The 24132-nt window shown below is 46.4% G+C and overlaps 1 protein-coding gene across 2 annotated transcripts in view; it reads right to left on the reverse strand.

Moving 5' to 3' along the window:
• Positions 1-24132, reverse strand: part of FRMD4B (FERM domain containing 4B) — a 229673-nt gene that overhangs the window by 155866 nt on the left and 49675 nt on the right. For both annotated transcript variants that reach the window (XM_075938573.1, XM_075938572.1), the window contains one exon: positions 13759-13896. The gene's annotated coding sequence lies outside the window, so the exon portion shown is untranslated. The remainder of the gene's footprint in view (positions 1-13758; positions 13897-24132) is intronic.

The raw sequence follows: 24132 nt of genomic DNA on the forward strand, positions 1-24132 counted from the left end.
GGTTAAGAAGTTAACCGGTTGTACGAAATGTTAAACATTTCGGTTAACCGGCATCCCGCGGTGGGGGGGCTGCTCCAGCCTAGACGGGCCATCAGGTAACCGGTTTCCCATTAACATCCCTCGTACAGAATTGATATGGAGACAAGGGCACAAAATTAATTGCTAGAAGGGCATAGTGACCAAAATTGTCTCTCTCACTGTACAATGACAACACCAATGGTCACACACCTTCTGAGGGTGGGCAGAGGGAGCTCATGAATCAGAAAAAAAAACCCCACACACAACTCTCTCTTCTTATTTTTAAAGTCTCGTGATTTTGGGCCCAATCTCATGACTGTTCACCTACTGGGGCTAGCAATGACATCTTAGCCTTCCCTGTGACTATATGCAAGTCCTCCTCCGACTCCAACCTGCCACGTGGCATTGGGCCTACCTAAACACCTACTTTCCTCCTCAGTTTCAGTTAGAGAGGGTGGTACTCATCACTACCATTCCTTAACTGTTGGGCAGCATTGTTGTGAGCTGTTAAACAGCCACCGCGCTTCCTGCTAGACCTAGATGCATTGCGGTGGTAGGTGCAGCAACTTTTACTGAGTCTGTAAAGTACTTTCAGGTCCCACTGGATGAATGGCTGTATGCGTCAACCGAGATGGTTATTACAATTGTTTGATTTTCCAAGGGTCAACACACTCAACAAAATAAATTTGCCATAGTATGGGATCACGCTGTGGAACTGGCAGGATACGGCACATTGATCCAGACCAATGCCCATGACCATAAGGATTTGTTGTTCATTTTTCAATCTTCCTTCTGGGTTTCTTGGTAAATGGGGTAAAATTAGGGCATAATCTAAATGCCAGGCAAAGAGCTGCAGCACTGCACAGTACTAGGAAGTGTGAGAGAGTTAAATTCAGCCGTGTGAGAGATAGAGTCACGAAAACAAAATCACAGCCCCAAAATACACCGTTCACTCCTGACACGGATATTTTAAGAAGAGTGACAATAACTGATGACTAATTCTTGTAATTATAACCTAGGTGTGCTCATGTTCTCACGATGACTAACCTGCGATGCTGAAGACGAGCATAACTCAGAGCTAGGTTCTGCCCTTGATGAGATGGTATGGTGCTGCCCATGGCAAAAAGCAAAGGATTCAAAGCCTTGATCATCTTCCTCCAAATCCTTGGCCAAGGTCAGATCCAATCCTGACCTTGGCATGCCACCACATAGTGATCAAGGGATTACCTTAAACCCATCTGTGCTTTCTCCCATGCTACCCCTTCTACAAGGAGAAAACATGCAGATAAATCCAAACAGCCACTAGCTTCTCTTCTTTCAAATCCCTCCTTAAGGGGAGGTCTACCCTACGGGGCAATGTCAACTTAAGTTACACAACTCCAGCTATGTGAATAACTCTCATCAACCTCTCCTACACCTCTCATTCCTGTGGAATACTAGAGTCAACCAGAGAGCAACAGGCGGATGATTTGCATAGATCAAATTGCATATCTTATTTTGACCTACAGGTGCAGCGTAGATGCACCCTCACTGAGTTTCACACTCTTGGAAATGGGGAAGTATTTTTATACCCATTTTATAGATGGGGACATTAAGACACAACAAAGTGTTTCAAGTTGCCAAGTCACAGAATAAGTACGTGGCATATCTGAGAATACAATGCATGAGTCCTGTCTCCCAGCCCCTTACTCTAAGGCAGCAATGGGCAACCTAGGCTGCGAGAGTGGTCCTCCTTCACCTCAGTGGGCTGCAAGACTGTTACAACCAAGATGGCCTCCCGGGATAAGGTACTTTTGCTAACCGCATTTGTGTACCTAGAATTTGCAGGAGGTGCTGACTGAACCGTAGCAGCACTCTGATTAGCTACAGAGGGAACACACGACTCTCACAGTCGATGTTGAGTGCAATCAGCATGCACCTCCCTTCCTGTGCCCTTGCTTTACGTGAGTGTCACTTTAGTAAAACCAGTAGGATAAAACCAAGATGGACAGAAACCAGCAAAATCTGGCAACCGTGCGGGTGAACAATGGAAAACAAAACACCTCGCGGGCCACTCAGAACCCTGATGGGCCACATGTGGCTCTCGGGCCACAGACAGCTCACCACTGCTCTAAGATGGGACATTTGGGACCATGCTGCCTCCGTCCCCTCCTTTTGGCCCCCTGAATTTCCAGAAATCCCTGGCTATGCCTTATCTGATCATGGGTCCTTTTTACCCCGATATGAAGAAGGGCAATTATAGTGCACATCTGAAGCAGGTAAATATTCTTTCTATCAAAGAGCTGCCCAAAGGAATCGTATAGTAGCAAGCGCACTCATTCCAAATTGTTTTAAAAAGGAAAGTCAGGGCAGCCAGGGAAGGACTGACGTGAGCAGTGGTTTTTATCGGACGCGCCTGCAGTGGGAACAGTGACATTTGGAAGTGTCCAAAATACAAACAATGAGAAAGGAAGTTAGAAAGGGAAGCCGTGGAGGGCGAAGTCCCGACGGCTCCTGTCCATTGTGACATTAGCTGAATCAGCCCAGTAAAGGAGAGAGGAAATGGAGGCCTCGCCCTTCTGCAAAAAGCAAAATACAACGATGGAGGGGAGGCAGAACATGAACAAGTGGCAGGTGTCCTAGGGATAGACCACAGCCCAGAGACAAGACGATGCACACTGGGAGGTGAGAGTCTACTCCCCTAAAGGCTGATTAGTGTCAGCAATTGGCTTCCCGCCGTTACCTCCACTTGCTGCCACTTGTCCTGCCTGGGGGACAGAAGTGGATTAATTTTTGTCCTTTTAAGAGTCTATGTGGATGCTACTCCATCCGTCCTGACACCGGGCTGCACTGAGCTTGGCTTCCTGCACCACTAGGAGGCAGATCCTCAAGTCAAGGCAAGACTCCCATTGCCTTGGGGCGGTGGGGGAAGGATCGGGCCTTTCCTGTAAATCTCTGAGGTGAGGCCACGTGTGGGTGTGTAGGAGAGATCCGAGTCTTTCTCGCAGCACCCCGGCTGGTGTGGCAGACAAACCGCAGGAGAAGCAGTGTAACCCACACACCTGCCAGGTGTGGTATATTGTCTCGTCTAGTGGCACTGAGACCACTTACACAGTGAATAATCTTGCCACTAGGTTGAGAGGCAGCTGGCTTTTAGCATGTGGGGAAGAGGCTCATGCACACCACTGTTCTAAGATGAGACATTTGGGACCATGCTGTCCCCATCCCAGGTTGGGTTCTGCCTATTGGCGTTACAGCAGCACAAGGTCAGAAATTAGAAATTCATTGACATAAAATCTTGCGCTTCTCTTTACAGGCTATAGAGGGAAAAGTGGAACATGGTTCTTCAGGACTCGGGGAAAAGCAAGCAGAGAGTGTGGGGGCTAATAGAGCCAGTCTGGTGGGGAAGAGCAGAGGGTGCTGCTGAGAGCTAGGTTGGCATTTCAGACTTTGTGGCACGGAGGTAAAAAGCAGCTATACTGTCAGCGGCAGGTAGGGGAGCAGAGAACAGAAATTATTCTCAACGCAAAATATTTTCCGGTTCCGGCTCCCCATCGTTTCCCCAGTTCTAACTCCCACTCCATCATCTGCCATTCTGTAACATCCCCGACTATCCAGGCCGCTGGTCTAGAAACATTCAAGCGCCTGGCTGTTCACGCCTGTTACAAGGGATGCAAGTAAAAGTGCTAACAATCACCCCACCGTGGGAAGCGGCAGCGCCACACGCTGCCCCACCTCCCACTTAGAAGGGAAAGCTCTGGTAACTGACTGCTCCCTGAGGGCAAACGACATTTAAAAGGCAGGATGGGAGAGGATCTGAAAAGCTCTTAAGAAGAAAACACTTTTATTTCTTTGTGCCCAGCGGGACACAGAACAGGTGTGTGGGTCTCCCGAGCTGTGATTCTAACCGACGTTTTGTGATAACAACGAAAGCGCAGCAGGTGTGATTTTCATTGGCCAATCATGAGAATCATGAGCTCATCCTATCCTCCTTGGAGGGAGCTTTACAAGCACTTGGCCATCTCTGGGAAGCCATCTGGAGGAGGCAGAGAATGACCAGGAACATTTATTAGGCCTTTCATGTGGCACAGGGTGACACCCTGACACAATAATGCCACCCGCCACTCACAAAATAGCTGTTTGACTAGGTTACTAGATGCTATCTGTCTGCTGCTGGTCTCCCCTTGGCGGGTCCTCATCTTAGGAGCTGCTCACAGGGTCAAGACTGCTCTACCCTGCTCATCCCACCGTGAGACATGGGAGGGACTCCCCATGACAGCCGGGGGGCGGGGAGAGGAGGTCCCCTGAATTACCTCACCTTTGTTCATGGCCTCTTGCCCTGTTTACCCTCTTGCTGAGTCTTGCAAATGGCACAGAAGAAACAGGGCCGCCGGAAGAACATGATACACCAAGATATCAGTGCCTGTGACCCTTTTGGATCCTACACAGATCACAGACTTCATTTTGGCAAAGGGCTGAGCACCCTTAAACAATGGTCACCAACCAGTAGATTGGGATCTACTGGTAGATCTTGGAGCCTTTGGCAGGTGATCCGGACAGATTTGGCCAGGAGGCTGTCAAGTGCCGGCACTTCTGCTGCGCCTCTAAGCACAGCTGTGTTGCTCCTGCCTTCTGCCTTGGAACTGCTCCCCCATCCCCAGGAGCCTCTTGCTTGCTGTGCAGGGCATGGGAACAAGAGGAAGGGGAGTGCTGATGTCAGGGTGCCCCTCCCTCCACCATGTACCCCATGTGCACAGAGCAGAGGGGAGACAGGGATGGAGAGAGTTTGCTGGCTCCTTTTGGAAGTAGTGTAGGGCCAGGGTAGGGGTGAGCTTGCCTTAGTCCCCTGCACCACCACCCAGAAGCCACCTGAGGTCAGCGGTGCCCAACTGGAGCCTGCATTCCAAACCCAGCCCCAGTCCTGAACCCCTCTTGGACCTCAAACCACTGCCCTAGCCCTGAGTCCCCCCTGCACCCAAACTCCCTCCCAGAGCCAGCACCCTGAACCCCCTCCTGCACCTCAACTCACTGCCCCTCAGCTCAGAGCCCCTCCCACACTCCAAAGCCTTTAGCCCAAGATCAGAGTCCGCATCCCCTCCCCTGCACCCCAGCCCTTTGGCCCCAGCCTGATAAAAGTGAGCGATGATGGGGAAGGGAGGGAGGATGGAGTGAGCAGAGGCATGGGCCTTGGAGAAGGGGCAGGAAGGAGGCGGGGTCAGGGTGTTCGGGTTTGAGGTGAATCCTGGATCGCATTTAAATTAAAAAAGTAATCTCATGCTTAAAAAGGTTGGAGACCACTACCCTTAAATATCCACTGAAGCCCAGGAGAGATTAAGGACACTCAGGACTTTACAGGAGGCAGCCAGCAACTTTAGAATCAGGCTCATATAGTACAACTCATGAATGTGATTTAGGGTTTCACTAAAGGAATGGTAAGGGCATCATACGTTTAGGCATTCTTCTACTAAATCGTGGTGGTTCCCTCCAACCTGCGTGCTTGGGCAGCCACCCAGGAGAGATTCAAATCCTGCCCTGCTTATTAGCACAGTGCCCACAGCAGCCATCAGCATGCATATCTACTGGTGGTGCACATTTGCACATGCATTGGTGCACATGACAAAATTTATTCCATACATGGAGAGAGAAAAATTAGAGGGAACATTGGCGCCTACTATTTTCTCTAACCCTCTATGTACGTGGAGGGAGGGGAGTTAGCTAAATATAATTCAACTTTAGTCTGGCCATTGGTAAAGAACATTTAAAAACAAAAAGGAGAGAAAACAAAACCTAAGCTTGAGAGCACAGCCATCACTGGAATCCAATTCATGATTCTATACTGATACATTATGCATAAGTCTCACACCAGGTACAATCGTAGAAGAGCACCATCTGTTTCCCAGTAGGGGAAGGAACTCACAGTGATGAGAAAGGGGATTTACTTTCCTATTCCTTTCAGCGAACTACAGAGCTGACGGCACAATGTCTGTCATCCGAATCAGGAGTCTGTCGCCTGCCGACTGCACATTTGGGAAATGCCCCCGTGAAGTGTAGGTTACAGATTATTTATTCTCAGGCATATGGGAAGCATGCATAATGCCAGCTCTAATGAATAGCCTTTGATGATGCTTCATACCATTGGAATATTGCAACAGAGGCATATTTTCCAGCTGTTTGCTCCTCGTGCCAGAGCTTTTATATGAGCAATTTCATCTCTAAATATTCCAAATTGGCCACCAGTGTTTTATTAAGAAACTGTCTCGATTATAATCATGGGGAGAAAAAAAAACAACAACCACCACCCTGAAACAAGTCAAAGTTTCCTGTGTCTAATTTTTTAAACGGAGTTTGAGGTGGGACTTAAAGACTAAATCCAGCACAGGAGAAAACATTCATTAATTCTACATTTTCAACTTTCATATGTCTGCAGGATTCTGAAGGACCTTAGATGTAACTAAGTTACCTAGGACATTGAGAGAAAGGAAGAGACTGAGGTTCCTATGTAACACCAGGTTCTCTCCTTTCAATATTGTTCAAATGAACACCAGAGAACTAGCCAGGTAGCAGGGAATGAGACTAGGATGCTGCCATGAAGGTGAGCTGGGCTGGCCGATGGGGCAAATCTCTCCTGCAGGGAGAAGGAATTGTTGTGTACCTCTTCTTATTCCCACAATGGAAGAGGCTAGCTAGCTCCTCTGCTATTCATACAGCTCCCTCTGCTGGTCTCATGCTACATCTACCTCTAAAGGGCCATGCATAAAAGAAACCCCAAACCTCAATCCATCCCAAGACTCCACTTCTTTGTCTGGAAATAAGATGGTAAATTGTTTCTCCTATAGGAGAAAGACTAAAAAGCATGCAGCCCACTGTGGAGTGCATTTCAGGTCCCCCTGATCTGCAGAGAGGGTCTGCAACAGCCCCAGATAGAGCTCTCTGGCTCTTCAGCTGAACCCTAACTAGCACATTTTTAATTGTGGCATTCCCCGTTCAGTCCCCTGTGTCTCCGCGACCACTAGAGAAGCACTTCAATTAAAATTAAAGGTAGTACCAATCCCAAATGTTATCTGGGCTGGACTCTCTAACTAGAGTAACAGCAAGGCTAGATACTCACCTGAGATTGCATTTCCTTTAGAGCTGCTGGCTGGCTCCTCCCCACAAAGTCCTCTGTTTGTATCTCTGCCTAATCCTACATGTGTGTCTTTTCCTCATGCAGCCCCTTCTTCAAATCCCACTGCTCCCACACCGGTGGGGCAAGTGAAGACATGGCCCGAAATTGATCTTCTGACATTTGATTTAGAGGGTCTACATAAGACCCAATAAGTCGAATCCTGAAGGTGGCTCTGCTCAGCGCCAGCAAAGGAGGTAAGTAAAGGAAAGTAAGTAAAGGAAGCCAATGGGAGCGTTGGCTGTCATTGGCTTCCCTCTGTGAAAATGGCACCAAACTCCACTTAAGATGAGCCAACTTCAGCTATGTATTTCACATTGCTGGAGTTGCATACCTTAACCCCATTTTCTGGGTCTAGTGTAGACCTGGCCTCAGCCTTCAAGGGTACCTCTCAGTTGCTTTACAAAACTCATGGCAGCCAGTATCAGAGGCCAGGTGTACAGATTTGGGGGCTCACACTACAGCACTGTCACGGCTGACCACCAGTTACCTCTGCACCTTATCGCAGACGGTCCGGCTAGAGACAGCGGTGAGCTGGTTTTAACCAGTGATGAGCTGGCCCAAGGCCTCTTTAGCAACATCAACAAGTTGTGAGATAATTAGGCCCAAGGACATGAAGTATGAGAACTAGATAGTGGTGGTGTTTCCTATCGGAATCTGCCTGTGGATATTTACACCCCTAAGAAGGGAATAATTATAAGACGGCCGAAAGGCACTGATCCGGGGAACAGTCTCACCTGTAAACCTAGGTCGTGTGGGTGCCCAGGAGCTCTCCACACTGGAGCAGCACCCGCTACTAGCCCTCAAGAGCACGGACGGAGGGTCCGGAGCAGAAGAGGCATAAGCATTGGATTCTTGCTTGCCAGCTTGCTTGCTTGCTTCTCCGCAGTGAGAAGGACATATTTAGTAACACGTGAAGGCTATGAGGCGTAATATGCCCTGGCAATAAAACCTCTTATATTTATGCACCCGGTGTGGCTTCACTGAGTGTATCCGAGCCTCCTGTTAGAGCGACAGGCACTGAAACAGCACCAAATGTTTGCACTCTGGTCTGAAGCCCAGGCAGGAGGGTGGGTTTCAGAACCTGAGCCCCAACATTCATACTGATGTTTCAGCACCGTAGTGCGAGTCCTTGGCTCGGATGCTCTCACCCACAGGCAGGGGCGGATATAGGGCAGGGCGAACGGGGCGGCCGTCCCGGGCCCCGCGCTTCAGAAAGCCCTGCACATGCGCCGTGGCAAAGGGGGGGCCCCGCAGAATTATGCTGCACGGGGCCCCGCAAAACGGTCATCTGCCCGTGCCCACAGGTTTTAAAACAAGAGCGGACCTACACAGTGTTAATTGGCCCTGGGGCTGTCTGCACCCATCCCCAGGCCTCATTTTAGAGTCAGTTCTACCCTCAGCTAGCCTAGCATATGGGAGAGAGGTGGTAAGATGATCCAGCTGGTAGGACACTAACCTAGGTTAGAAATAACCTGGGTGATATCTGGCTTCAAATCACTGGACAAGCTGCTTGGGACCGCACTGTCAAGGGCATTAGGCACCAAAGGATGCAGACAATCACCTAATGAGATTTTAAAAAGCACCTGACTTCCTTCTCCCCCCGCCCCCGAAGAGTTAGGTCCTGGGCACTTTGAAAATGCCACTAGACACGTAGGTGCCTACAGAGGTAGGTACCTACGGTAGAAAATGTGGCCCTTAGTCTCTCTGTGCCTTAATTCCCCCAATTGTAAAATGGGACTCATACCACTTATCTATGTCAGACAGCTGTTGTGAGGATACATACATTAAAGATGGCGACATGGTCAGGCACTATGCTGATGGGAGTCATTTAAGAAACAGATCTAGTTAGATTTCATTGCTGAGCTTGTAACATATTTGTCCAGGAAGCTCTACTCAGACCCTACGCCACCAGCACTCCCAGTTACCTCCGTGACACTACGGATTTCCTGAGAAAACTACAATGCATTGGTGATCTTCCAGAAAACACCATCCTAGCCACCATGGATGTAGAGGCTCTCTACACAAACATCACACATGCAGATGGAGTACAAGCTGTCAGGAACAGTATCCCTGATGATGCCACAGCACAACTGGTGGCTGAACTCTGTGAATTTATCCTCACACACAACTATTTCAGATTTGGTGACAATATTTACCTCCAGACCAGTGGCACTGCTATGGGCACCCGCATGGCCCCACAATACGCCAACATTTTTATGGCTGACCTGGAACAACGCTTCCTGAGCTCTCGTCCACTTACACCCTTCTCTACCTACGCTACATCAGTGACATCTTCATCACCTGGACCCATGGGAAGGAGACTCTGGAAGAATTTCACCATGATTTCAACAGCTTCCACCCCACCATCAACCTCAGCATGGACCAGTCTACATGGGAGGTCCATTTCCTGGACACCACGGTGCAAATAAGTGACGGTTACATCAATACCACCCTATACTGAAAGACTACTGACCACTATGCTTACCTGCATGCCTCCAGCTTCCATCCCGGACACACCACACGATCCACTGTTTACAGCCAAGCACTGAGGTGCAACCGTATATGCTCCAACCCCTCAGACAGAGACCTACACCTACAAGATCTTCAATAAGCATTCTGTAAACTGCGATAGCCACACGAGGAAGTGAGGAGACAGATTGACAGAGCCAGATGTGTACCCAGAAGCTTCCTGCTACAGGACAAGCCCAAGAAAGAAACAAACAGAACACCACTGGCCATCACCTACAGTCCTCAGCTAAAACCTCTTCAACACATCATTAGTGATCTACAACCCATCCTGGACAACGATCCCTCGCTTTCACAGGCCTTGGGAGGTAGGCCAGTCCTTGCCCACAGACAACCCACCAACCTGAAGCATATTCTCACCAGCAACTACACACCGCACCATAATAACTCTAACTCAGGAACCAATCCATGCAACAAACCTCGGTGCCAACTCTGCCCACATATATACACCAGCAACACCATCACAGGACCTAACCAGATCAGCCATACTGTCACTGGTTCATTCTCCTGCACATCTACCAATGTACTATATGCCATCATGTGCCAACAATGCCCCACTGCTATATACATCGGCCAAACTGGACAGTCCCTACGTAAAAGAATCAATGGACACAAATCAGATATTAGGAATGACAACATACAAAAACCTGTAGGGGACACTTCAATCTCCCTGGACACACAATTGCAGATCTAAAGGTAGCCATCCTGCAGCAAAAAAACTTCAGGACCAGACTTCAAAGAGAAACTGCTGAGCTACAGTTCATCTTCAAATTTGACACAATCAACTCTGGATTAAACAAAGACTGTGAATGGTTTGCTAACTACAAAAGCAGCTTCTCCTCTCTTGGAATTCACACCTCCAGATCAGCTGCTAGAAGTGGGCCTCATCCTCCTTGATTGGATCCACCTGGTCATCTCCAGCCTGATTCTGGCCTGCATATTTATACCTGCCTCTGGAAATTTCCACTACATGCATCTGACGAAGTGGGTCTTTGCCCACGACAGCTTATGCTCCAACACTTCAGTTAGTCTATAAGGTGCCACAGGACTCCTCCCCGCTTCTGTGAAACAGGAACCTCATCCTCAAGTATCTGAAGGACTATGGAACCTTTACTAATTAAAGGACAATGATTAACGATGCTGCTCTGCTAAGAACACATGCAAGATGTAAGTCACTGGCATTTTCCAGATTTAAGAGAATGTCATCTGCTCATTCAGGAGCAGAAGTTAAAAACTGTAACATGGTAACCAATATTTCCAGCTCTGGCGCGTGGAACCAGAAATCAACACCTAGTATCTGAGAGGCTATGTCTACAGGACACTAGCGGCAGAAGATATGCTAATAAGGGACTAATTAGCTTAAGTCATGAGATCATTAGCATATTTTCTGCCATTTCTTTTTGCACAAGGGGTTTTTACACAAAAAGAAGCAGTGTAGACACTTCTGTTTTGCACAAAACCCCCGTTTTGCACAAGATTTAAACCTCTCCTGGAGAGGTTTTTGTGCAAAACTGAAGCAGCTACACACTACAAAAACCCCTTGCGCAAAAAGAAATGGCAGAAAATATGCTAATTATGTCACAATTTATGCTAATGAGTCCCTCATTAGCATATTTTCTGCTGCAAAAACGTGTAGTGTAGACATAGCCAGATTGTACAGGTAATTCTCTGGGGAAGGACCTCAGAACTCAGCACATAGGGTGTGTCTAGACTACATGGCTCCATCGATGGAGCCATGTAAAGTAGTTCACCCGACATAGTCAATGAATCAGGGACTTAAATAATCCCTGCGTCATTAAAATAAAAATGGCCGCCACACTGTGCCGACAATCAGCTGATCCGGCACAGCGCGGCAGTCTAGACGCGGATCGGTCGACAAGGGAAGCCTTTGTCAACTGCTTCTGTAAACCTCATTTCACGAGGCATAAGGGAGCGGTCGACAAAGCCTTCCCTTGTTGACTGATCCGCGTCTAGACTGCCGCGCTGTGCCGGATCAGCTGATCGTCGGCACAGCGTGGTGGCCATTTTTATTTTTATGAGGCGGGGATTATTTAAATCCCCGCTTCATTGACTATGTCGGGTAAACTATTTTACATGGCTCCATCGACAGAGCCATGTAGTCTAGGCACACCCATAGCGAAGAAGTCAGTGGCTACCCTATCAGATTTTGCACAAGCCAGAGTCCCATGGGAATCATCTAACATGGAAACACAGGTGAATCCGTGCTACAAAATTGATTTGGTATAGAGGTGACCCATCTTGGAAACACCCGTCTGACTTTATCTTCACAGTGTGCCATGATGTGTCGGATCACAGCACTCCTGGCCTCCGTTTTGCATTGCCCCTCAAGGTTTGCAGCGATTTCTGAGGTTTTAGAAGATTTTCTTCTGTTGGGGAGGAACGCTATCCCATCTGGAAGGTTGCAAGATGAGACGACAGGACAGATACATTTTCCTCCAGTGAGGCCTCCCTTCATCACTAGCATGACCTAAAGAGGCCAGAAAGCTGTCCTAAGTGAGCAATTGAGGGGTTAGACTAGAAAAATCCTGGAGCATGAGGAGCAGAAAAACACCAGAACCGATGAAAAATGCTCTAATTTATGCTGGGGCCATCTCATCCTCTGGGTACCATCAGGATCGGCTATTTTTCAGCTGCCTTTGCTCCCTCCTTAGCTCTGTGGAAAAAGTAGTTTGATCGGACCCACGAATCTCTACTCAAGTTTGAGAAGGACATGAGAACTCACTCATTAGAAGTGCAAGAGCAAAACAGAAGTTGGAATTTCATAATTCCTGTAGGTCCCACAGAAGTCAGACAGTCCAAGCGCTCTAAACTCAGATTTTTCTCTTCCGGTTCTTTCATTTGCATTTTAAGCATGCACACATCTTCCTCTTTCAATGAGGGAGAAAGGTCCAAAGTAAGTAGGCTGGGATCCAAAGTCCCCTCTAATTTTTTCCATCAATGTGCAGACCAAATTTTGTTATGTGCACGGAGGCATATGTGGATGTGCACCACCAATCGAAACCCATGCAGCTGTGGGCACTGTGGGTGCTTTACTAACTAACTGGGTGGCATTTGACTCTCTCCTGGGCAGCTGCCCAACCACTCAGCTTCCAGGGAACACTGCGGAGATCCTTCCCATACGAATCCCACTTTCCCTACCTAAATACTTTTCCTTCATCTGATACCATGGCTGCCTTCCTCTAATGAATGCAGAACACCTACCTGGAAAGAATACCGAATGACTAAGAAAAACAGTCTCACTTTATAGTAAATGACTAACTACAGTCTCTTGTCTTCACATGGGAGGAAAGAGAATTCCCAGCATTTATGACCACATTTGTACAGGCTCCCTTTTGAGCTAATAAAGTAATTTCCTATGTTTAGTTTTGCATCTTTAACATCTATGTAAATCCCCATGTACGTGTTTGGGGGGAGGCAGAGTGAATGGATGCTCTTTGTTGCATATCTGATTTAATGCACAGAAGACCAGAACGACAAGATAACAGATCGCTCAGATTTCAACACTGCATGATAACCGTCCTGAGGGACAGGCTGATCTCAGCACAAACTCAGTATCTGGCCCTGATCCTGACCTCACAGAGGGCAATGCCAAAAACTTGATTTCACTGGGAGGCGCTGCAATATTTTGCAAATGTAAAGGCGCACTGGGTTGATTTTGCACATTTCCACCCAGGAGAATGAATATACAATCCTCCAAGCGCACAGAGAAGCATGTCAGGCATCCCTAAACACTTTACATGGCAAGAAACCCTCATTAGGTGTAGCCTCATTATACCCAGCTGTGCTTTGCTGCATGTCACCAACACCTGTCCGATTACAACATACATTACTGGAATTCGGAGAATGCAGTCACTCGCTTTACCGTGCACTCCTAGAATGATCCCGTATCACTGACTCACCCAAATGACTAATATGAAACGCAAGGCTCAGATTATTAGATTTACAGAATTTATCTTGTATCTGTAGCTTAACAACTTTATTTTTCATCAGTGATCATGATCATGACCCATTGGGACTTTACAAGGACAAGATTTTGTATTGGTTCCTACCTTTAGCTCTGGCACAGCCTTCCGTCTCTATTTAATCCTCTCTGTAATATCCTTCAGTTTTCCATTGCCACGTACCGATTTCATCCTTCTAAGTCTTGCTTTCCTTCGTCTGCTTTCCTTGCGATCCTTCACGAAGTGCTACAGCAAAGAAGACAAAATATCAATTTTTCTCCCGGGGAAACAAGCCACCAATGTGCTGTTTTCAGTTCATTCCTCAGATTCTCCAGAACAACTCCTCCCCATCTAAGACTGATTAGACTGGTATACAAAACATCAAGAATTCTTGCTAAGATGTTTGTACACAATTTAAACAGTAGTTTTACTCCCTGTTAATGTCTCTGAGTGCTGTATAGCCCAATCTTTTCCATGCATGTATTTTTCAGTTCATTACCGATGCAAAGCCAGACTTGCTTAATGTCTTCTAACTTCATCTATGCATAATTCTTTCCTTCATTAGATTAATGCATGAAGTGGAACAGAAATGTACACGTTAGCTAATTACAGGAATCAAAACTAAGCACATCACTTAAAGAAACATGTCCTGACTAAACTTAGTAACGCTGAAAATGAAAACAGAGGCAGTTTGGGTAAGAGATCCTTGACAAGCAGTTCCTCAAATCAGGAGATTACTCAGTTTCTAGCGTACCATTCTTCAAAAGGCCGACAGTGCCAAAGGACACCTGAAAAACCCACCCATGTATCAATCTTTCCAGTTTCTACCCTCCATTGTGCTACTACCTTACCCATGACCCCTTCCCACATTCAAGTATCTCTACATCAGGATTTTTTAAATGCCTGCTTTCCTTTACAGTCTAAAGCTACTCTAACAGTAGCAACAGTAAATTCCCTAGTAAGGGATTTTAGCATCTCTGGCTTTTCTCCAGTTATTGAAATCTCTGCCTGGGATAGGGATTTTTGGCCAGCTTACATGACTCTTACATGTTAAGCTCTCATGCCAGGTATTCTTTTCTATGTAGAATATATTTGGCCCACCCTAAAAAGTTTAGACCATGGCCCTAATCCCACAAAAGATTTATTAACATGAAGTCCCACTGAATTCAAATAAGTGGTTCGGGTCCTTTAACTCAAGCAGTAGCGTCTCATCCTTCAATGACTTCACCAGGGCTCAAAGTGGGCAAAAGTGTTTTCGTGGCAGATCTCTTTGTAAGAAGAGTCCTGTAGCACCTTGAAGGCCACGTCTACACTAGGAGATTAGTCCCAATTTACTAAGTTTGACGTCTGGGCACCCGATTTTACAGATTTGAAGTTCCATGTCACAACAGGGAAGAATTGAATGTCGTCCGAGGCAGGCTCTGTTAATGCAGATGCGCTACCTAGGACTCAGAGCCCCAGGAAGACGCTGGGGAGCCACGGGAAGCCTCCCGGAGGCCAATAAGTTTGAATTAGTGACACCGGTGTGTCCACACTAACGTTATTTCGGACTTACAAGTTCAGGAACAGCGTTTTTCCTCATGAAAAGCAGGAGTACAGCGTTCAAATTCCACACCCCCTTATTCCAGATTAACGGGCTTGGTAGTGTGGACGCATCACTTACAAATTTGACCTTGGGGAGCTAATTTCAGACTAAAATCCTAGTGTAACTAACAAAAACTCATCTGAGGAAGTGGGTTTTGCCCATGAAAGCTCATGATACTATATATATATTTGTTAGTTTCTAAGGTGCCACAAGACTACTTGTTGTTTTCAAAGTTACAGTCTAACAGGGTTAGCCCTCTGAGATTTTGCCGGAGGAGAAACTTACAAGGCAAAGCTATCCTCTGAGATGTGCATGAAGGGACATCAATAAAACACACGGTGGCATGTCTAGGAGGAGCAGAATGTTAGACTCCAGAGCTACCTAGAGTATTTTACTTTTAAAATAAACACAGAGGAATTGTAGACTCTTATCAAGATCTGAGAGGAGTATTTTACTCTTAGCAGCAGGGTGTGATGATAAATCAATTGGCCTTTTGCCATTTATTGTAATGAGAGCTGGATAAGGTTCCAGAATAAATTCCGAATGAATCAATTTGTACATTGAAACAAATGGAGGCATTTCATTATAACTTGAGTATATTGTAAGCAAATTACACTGTCCTTTGAGATGAAGATGTAATATTAATTATGATGCAGTTGACACTGAGTTAAAGTACACTTATTGATCAAAATGTGCTAAGAGGGTGTAATCAAAGACCATTGCATTCTCATTTTCTTTTCTCCGTGTGTTGTTTTATTTAAGGCAGCCATCTGCACACCAGAGGGCAGACTGCACAAAAAACCAGCTTTCACAATTCAGAGCATTTTGCCATTAAAGTGCCCAACGTTGAGAGTCATTAAAGGCCTCCATTTCTATGTACCTCTTTTTACCACGCAAAACTGGCTACACACACCAGGCATGTGCCAAAATCGGCATTCAGGTGTTCATACAAACGGAATATCTGCCTTTGCACAAACAAATGGCTGTTTTCAGACATGGCATGGGAGCATGAACACTTCTCAGGGGGCAATCAGTTCAGTGGACAATAGTGCAGTAGTTTTCAAACTTTTTTTCTCATGACCCAGTTGAAGAAAATCATTGATGCCTGAGACCTTACAGAATTTGACTACAGCGTGGGCTCCTGGGTGGGGCTGAGAATGAGAGCTTTCGAGTGGAGGAGAGGGCACCAGTTTTGGGGATGCCAGGGCTGAGGGAGGAGGGGCTCACCTAGAGCAGCTCCCAGTCAGCAGTACAGTGGGGGTGCTAAGGCGGCTTCTTGCCTCTCCTGGCACCATAGACCATGCTGTACTGCAGAAGCAGCCAGCAGCAAGCTCTCAGCCAATGGGAGTTCGGAGCTAGTGCTCAGGGCAGGGGCAGTGCTCTGTGCCGCCCTCCACCCACAACCTAGGAACCAGACGTGCTGCCAGCCGCTTCTGGGGGGTAGAGCAGTCTGCGGTGCCAGGGCTGGCAGGTCGCTGCCTTAGCACCCTCACTGGTCACCTGATCCCCCTGCAGCAACAAGACCCAGTGCCTGAAATTCCACCACCCAGCACTGGTCGCAACCTGGAGTTTGAAAACCCCAGCAATAGCGGGCAAGCAAAAACTGTCCTCACTGCCCCACCTATACATTTTGCACAAGCTTCTCAACAGTTAATTCTTGAAAGTGATTGGCATTTTCTCTGAAAAAACCAAGAGTGCAAAGCCTTAGAGCAAGACTAAAAATTTGGTGCTCTGACGCAAAATGCGGTGCTCGCTTTTTTGTGCATACAATTACTCTGCAGGCACTTAGATGACTATGTCCTCATCTTGACAATACTGAGACCTTCACACATGGAATTCAGGATCTCATAGAATCACAGGATCCTAGAACTGGAAGGGACCTCGAGAGGTCATCGAGTCCAGTCCCCTGCCCTCATGGCAGGACCAAGCACCATCTAGATCATCCCTGACAGGTGTCTGTCTAACCTGCTCTTAAATATCTCCAAAGATGGAGATTCCACAGCCTTCCTAGGCAACTTATTCCAGTGTTTAACCACCTGGACAGTTAGGAACTTTTTCCTAATGTCCAACCTAAACCTGCCTTGCTGCAATTTAAGCCCATTGCTTCTTGTTCTATCATCAGAGGCCAAGAACAATTTTTCTTCCTCCTCCTTGTAACACCCTTTTAGATACTTGAAACCTTCTATCATGTCTGGCCCCTTCAGTCTTCTCTTTTTTAAACTGAACAAGCCCAATTCTTTCAGTCTTCTCTCATGGCTCATGTTTTCTAGACTTTTAATCATTTTTGTTGCTCTTCTCTGGACCTTCTCCAATTTCTCCGCATTTTTCTTGAAATGTGGTGCCCAGAACTAGACACAATACTCCAGTTGAGGCCTAATCAGTGCAGAGTACAGCAGAAGAATAACTTCTTCTGTCTCACTAACAACACTCCTGTTAATACATCCCAAGTTAATACATTGCTTTTTTGAAAACAGTGTCACACTGTTGACCCATGTTTAACTTGTGGTCCACTATGACCCCTAGATTCCTTTCAGCAGTATTCCTTCTGAGACAGTCACTTCCCGTAAGTTCAGCAGCTTCTCATCATTGATCGTCCTGTCAGCCCATGGGTGTACACAGATCCCCATTTCCCTTCATGCAAATGCACTCCCTGCACATTAGCACGGCCACATGTTTGGCCACATGATGAAAATTTGGTCATTAAAATATCCGTTCTTGGTGATCATCACAAACTATTCATCTATATCATTATGTCTGTATTCACTACCACGGGGATAAATCAGGTAATCATCAGCACAACTGTGGAGGATAAACAGAAAATAAACTATGCTCTCATTTCCTGAACTCAGTCGGGCAAAAGAATCAAACAACAAATAAAAAAGGTAAGGGTTAATCCGTCCTCAGCTTCAAGGAAAAGACGCCCCCTCACTCTGCCGCTGTTTCAAAATCATCTGTCACGAAGTGTTAAGTGTAGCATTCTGAAGGTCTGCCAGTGCTGTCAACCAAGATGTGAAGCTAACTGAAGTAGAGTATCTAAGGCCTCATCTTCACTAAATGGAAGATTGACACTGCTGCAATCGATTTTCCTGAGTTTGATTTAGGGATTCTACTTAAGACCTGCTAAGCTGATCTCAGAGGACACCCCTGCTGGCTGCCAGTACTCCTCTGAGGATGGCAGGGAAACGTGATACAAGGTACTTTGACTCCGGTTATGTAATTAATGTAGCTGGAGTTGCGTATCTTGATTTGATGTTCCCTCTTTAGCGTAGACCTGGCCTGAGCTAATTTTTACATTCGCTATTATGGCTAAAACCAGCAGTGTAGATACTGCCGCACAAGCTTCAGCAACACAAGACCTTAGCATGCTTGCACACCACCAAATGCTGTTTTTAGTTGTGTTTGTGTGGGTGCATCTGCAATCCAAATTGAGAATACAACCCGAGAGATTGCTTGCCTTATACCAGTCAGAAATTCTGCAACTTGGCAAGTACCTCTCATGCAACTTTGAGATTTACTTCATGCCTACTCCCTTGATAAATTCTCATCAGATATGAATAGCTACTGGCAGAAATGATTCACTTTTATCAACAGTTAATCAGATCGGGATAGGTGAGGAATTTTCCAGGTACAAAAAAGGTAGTTCATGGGCATCCTTTGTGACCATGTACCGTCTAGGTAAGTGACTAATTGAACCAAACCCTACTCAGGGAATTCGGAGTCTTTCTATTGACCTCACTGGGCTTCAGATTAGGTCCAGTAAGTGTCCAAGCCTCAAATCTTCAAACGTTGTTTCATTGACTTCAACACAGCCACACTAAGTAAGGATCTGGCCCTGACTGTAATTTAATTGTGCCTTGTTCTGTGACTGGCTACACTCAGTTCTATTACAGGTTGGACCTCCTTGGTCCGGCACCCTCGGGACCTGAGCAGTCCCGAATGAGGGATTTTGCCGGATCAGGGAGGTCCCCTGCCACCAGCCTCCCAGCCCGTTGCCAGCTCTGCACCAGCCCCACTGCCACTGGGCTGCTGCCCCAGTGCTGCCAGGCATGGGCTTGGGCGCAGCAGGCTGGCTGGGGCTCCCCTAGGATGAAGCCATCTCCCCACTTCTGCCCTGCCTGGCTGGGCTCCCTGGGGACGGGGCTCGCTGGCTACTGGTGGCCCCACTGCTGCTGCACCTTGCTGGGTCTCTCACTGCCAGCAGTCCACTGATGCCAAAGTGCCTTGCCCCCTCTGGGGCTCCTCGGGGATGGAGCTCCCCGGTCTGCCTGCTGCCCCACCTGGCCGGGGTTCCCCGGGGATGAGGCTTGCTGGCTGCCAGGTGGCGGCCCCACTGCTGCCTCACCCCACTGGGGCTCTCCAGAGATGTGGCTTGCCAGCCCCGCAGCTACCCCGCCTGGCCAGGACTCCCCGGGGACAGAATTCCCAGCTGATGCTGGTGGAGCTCCCTGCCACTGGACTCCTGGCTGGCTTGTACTCCCAGTGCTGGGGCTCCCTGGTCCAACAACACCTGTGGTCCGGATATTGCCGGACCAGAGAGTCCCAGAATTAGGAAGTTTAACCTGGACAGCCAAAATCATTGCAATCTGTAAAAAGTGGCTCTCAGACCAGAAAGGACTGACTAGCTCATATTCTGATGTGGTGCTATATTTAAATACATTATTTCGTAACATAAGACAGGTTTCGCTTTTCATGTTTTATTGCTATTCTCAGTTCTGGACGCCTGCAGGGTTCAGCAGTTGGATCCATGGGGGAGGATCACAGAACGGATGCAAAGCCTGAAGGCAGTGAGGCTGTGTGCGCCCTCAACGGTTTGCTTACACTGCTGTCTGATTTCAGTATCACGATCTAAACCTACCTTGTAAAGAAGGACATTGCCATGGAGATACTAAAGAAAATACAAGGTGTTCAAGGAATTCTTTCCTTTAGTAAATCCCAAATCATCTTCATTCCAAAGACTCCTCATTTTAATTTGGCACCAGGGGTAATTTACCACCCAAGCTGTTTTCAAAATGTTTCCCTCACGTTTAAAAGTTGGATATACCTCTATACATTCATATCATTGCAAAGACACACTCTACTACACTCTACTTAACATGGGAAACTCACTACAGAATGAACTTCTCTAGTCTGGCATCTTCAGGCATTTTCTGACCAGTGCCAAACCAGAAAATTCTCCAAACCATGGGAGATCAATATTGTCTAGCTGCAGCATTACCAACATTCCACCGCTTACTGGGCTGTTCAAGGACATTTAGGGATAAGAAACTTGGCCACACCCATGATAAGTTGACATCTAGCTAACTCAAATCATGCCACGGATGTTGCCGGACCAAAGAAGTTGAACCTGTAGGACTCTCAGCTTCATCCCACAGTCATTTTTAGTGTTAACATGAATCCCAATGATTTTTTCCAGCTTTTGAATGTTTAGTATTTGCTAGCACATTGAGACACTTACAAGAATTGATATTTACAATGTTGGTAGATCTATTTTTACTTCGCAAATAAATATTGAACTCTGTGGCCCTAAAATCACAGACAGAACAGATTGATTGTCAAATTCTACTGTGTTACAAGGTTAGCCTCAAGCAATTTAACTTCATTAAAGAACTCATCAAGCATAATAGTGCATCAAGCATAACAGTGCAGAAGGTCTTTGTTTTTGGGGCCCTGCAGCTTCTCATATGCATGGATTGAATGAAAAACATTCAACCACCATTCAGGATTCATTATTATGATTTTAACTCTACTTGCATATGGATTTCCAGTCCTATAAAAATATATTGTAAAACAAAAGCCATTTTGAATCAAACAAAGATCATTTCATTTAATAGTCAGAATACAGACAGCACAAGTTTTGGAGCTTATTTTTTATTGCAATTAGCTTGTATGTGAATTTTAAATGTGTACGGAATTTTAAAAGAATATCACGAAAACAAGCAAGCAATGAGCACTTCTCACTGAAGTCAATGAGGATCTGATCAAGTGACCAAACACAATTTTCTGGAAAAGCTGTTTGTTTGTTTTTTAATATAGGACATGATTCAGTCTTCAGCCTGCCAGGCGCATTCACTCAGCAGGAGAAAATGATGCCTCCTGAGTTATAACCATATTTTTCCACGAAACGGTGTTACACTCTTGCCAAATGGTCTTTGGTTAATCATGCCCAACTCAGATGTACAGCAATACACCAGCAGTGAAGTCCAAAAAAAGCTTGTGCTCTGTCATATGAGGATGAGGGGTGTGAAGGGTTAAACAGTTACCCAGTAAGCATCAGCCTTACTGGCATGCTTACCCAATCACCAGTTAATCAGCGGCGCAACTGGCCCTGCCTGGCACACTTGGAGCAGCCTCTTCTTCCCCCCTCTCCCCCCACAGAGTGGTGAGGTTAGTTCTTCCCGGCTCAGTCAGAGCAGCCCCCACAGCATGGCGGGCAACTGAGAGGGGGGTCGCAGTATCACAAGTGTGAATACCCCTGCTATAGACTACACGCATTCCTGCCACCTTGCTAGTAAATGTTTTATTACGCTGGCCAGCAGCCCAGCTCAGTCCTGGCTTTCGCTGAGTCCGGGACCTACCCCTGCAGCAGCTTTACATTTAAAGCGTATTAGGAGCCAGGTGGGCAGGCAGCCTGGTTCACTTCCGGCTCGTGGTGGAGCTCAGCCCCTCCCCCTGCGACAGGGGCTGCTGCCACCCCGCGGGGCGATCGGCAGCCAGTCCGCGACGGGAGCTGATTTTTAAACTGATTCTCCTCGTGGACCAGCTTCCGCCTGGCACCCCATACTGCTGCCTCTGATACAGCTGGCTGCTGGCCCCACCTTCCGGGACTATAGAATAGCCAAGTAACCAATAAGAATTCATGAGGTTAATCAACTATTTAATTAACCAATATTTAACATCCCCAATTTGAAAATCACCCATCTGGTGCTCTTCCTGATGCAGATTCAGCCGTATTTGAGCTAAACAAGTCTCAGAGGCAGGTAGCATCCCGTGTGTCAATATGAATGATTTTCTCCTCTGGATAAATGGGTGTGTATTTTGGAAACAAAGTTTATGGGCCAAGACAAATTGCAAAGAAATGTTCGTTACAAAAAATATAAGAATAATAGTTTGTTTTTCATAAACTGATCTCAACGAGCTTTATAAAAGAGATAAGTGTCATTAATTGAGGCATAAAGAGGTAAAGTGTCTTGCCCAAATGCTCCCAGCAAGCCAGTGGCATAGCTGGGATTAAAATCTAGGTTTCCCAAATCCAAAAGATATCTGATAGGCTGTGCTGCTTCCCACCAAGGATAACAATAGGCTATTTATGCGAATTCATTGCAGTTTATTTTTTGCGGTAATCCAGTATTCAATGCCTGTTTTGTTACTCTCATTGCATACTAATTGCATCAAAATGTTTTAGTAAATAATTTTCTTCTGGCCCATTTAATAATTTCTGCCTAATTATTGGATTTCACCTTTCAGATCACTAGCATGCAGCAGCGCTTCAACTGTAACAGCTCATAATTTCATAAACATTTGGAAACAAATAGGATCTGAGGTGACAAAGCCACCACATAAATTCACATCATCTGTCTCATTTGACTTCAGAACTCCTATTGGAAAGAGCATACATTATTCTGTTCTAGTTTCAGTGATCTGACTTAACATTTTATCTGCCTGCTTCTAGAGAAAAAAAACAGAAAGCCCTGTGGCACTTTAGGCTATGTCTAGACTGCACACCTTTTTCGACAGAGGCCTTGTCCACAGATCCTGTCGATAAAGCTTTTCTTGAAAAAGAGCTTCTAGACTACAACCGTTCTGTTGAAAAAGCAAGCTGCTTTTTTGAAAGAGAGTGTAGACGCTCTCTTTCGAAAAAGCACAGTTTGCATGCAATAGCACCTTTTTTTGAAAGAGTACTTTCGAAAAAAGGCATTATTCCTTGTAAAATGAGGTTTACTGCCGTTGACAAACCTGCCGCGTTCTGTCGACTTACTGTTGACAGAACGTGGCAGTAGTATAGACACAGGTATATAGTTTTGTTGACAAAAGGTAACTTTTGTCGACAAAACCCTGTAATCTAGACACACCCTTAGGCTGTGTCTACACTGGTGCAATCTTGCGCAGAAGTGGCCACTCTTGCACAAAAACTTGCTGCCTGTCTACACTGGCTGCGTGTTCTTGCGCAAGTATACTGATGTTCTAATGTATAAAATCAGGGCTTCTTGCGTGAGAACTCTGACGCTCCCGCTCAGGAATAAGCCCTCTTGTGCAAGAGCTCTTCCAGAAGAGGCCAGTGTAGACAGGCAACAGGAATTTCTTGCGCAAGAAAGCCCTATGGTTAAAATGGCCATCAGAGCTTTCTTGCGCAAGAGAGCGTCTACACTGGCATGGATGCTCTTGCGCAAAAGCACATGCCAGTGTAGACACTCTCTTCTGGAAGAATTTCTGCAGAAGAACTCTTCCACAAAAGAGTTTTTGCATGAGAATGCACCAGTGTAGACATAGCCTTAGGGACTAACAGATTTATTAGGGCATAAGCTTTTGTGAGTAAAACCCACTTCATCAGGTGAGTTGGTGGAAATTACAGAGGCAGGGGTATATGTAACAACAACAAAATAACCCTACCCCTGTAAACTCCACTCCAATTCATCTGATGAAGTGGGTTTTACCCATGAAACCCCATGCCCTAATAAATCTGTTAGTCCCTAAACTGTCACAGGACTTTCATTGTTACAACAAAAGAAGTTACTTGTCAAGTGTAGGACCGGTGTTAATGAGGCTAATCTAGTCAAGGGTGGATGTGTCTCATTGGCAGCATTCCGTGTGAAGATGTGAGTATCAAGAGAGGGGAAATTCCCTTTATAATGCATTAACCAGGTAAGATCTTGATTGTACGGAATTTTGCTTTCTCCCGT

Source organism: Pelodiscus sinensis, chromosome 11 (assembly GCF_049634645.1).
Source record: "Pelodiscus sinensis isolate JC-2024 chromosome 11, ASM4963464v1, whole genome shotgun sequence".
Classification (NCBI taxonomy): Eukaryota; Metazoa; Chordata; order Testudines; family Trionychidae; genus Pelodiscus; species Pelodiscus sinensis.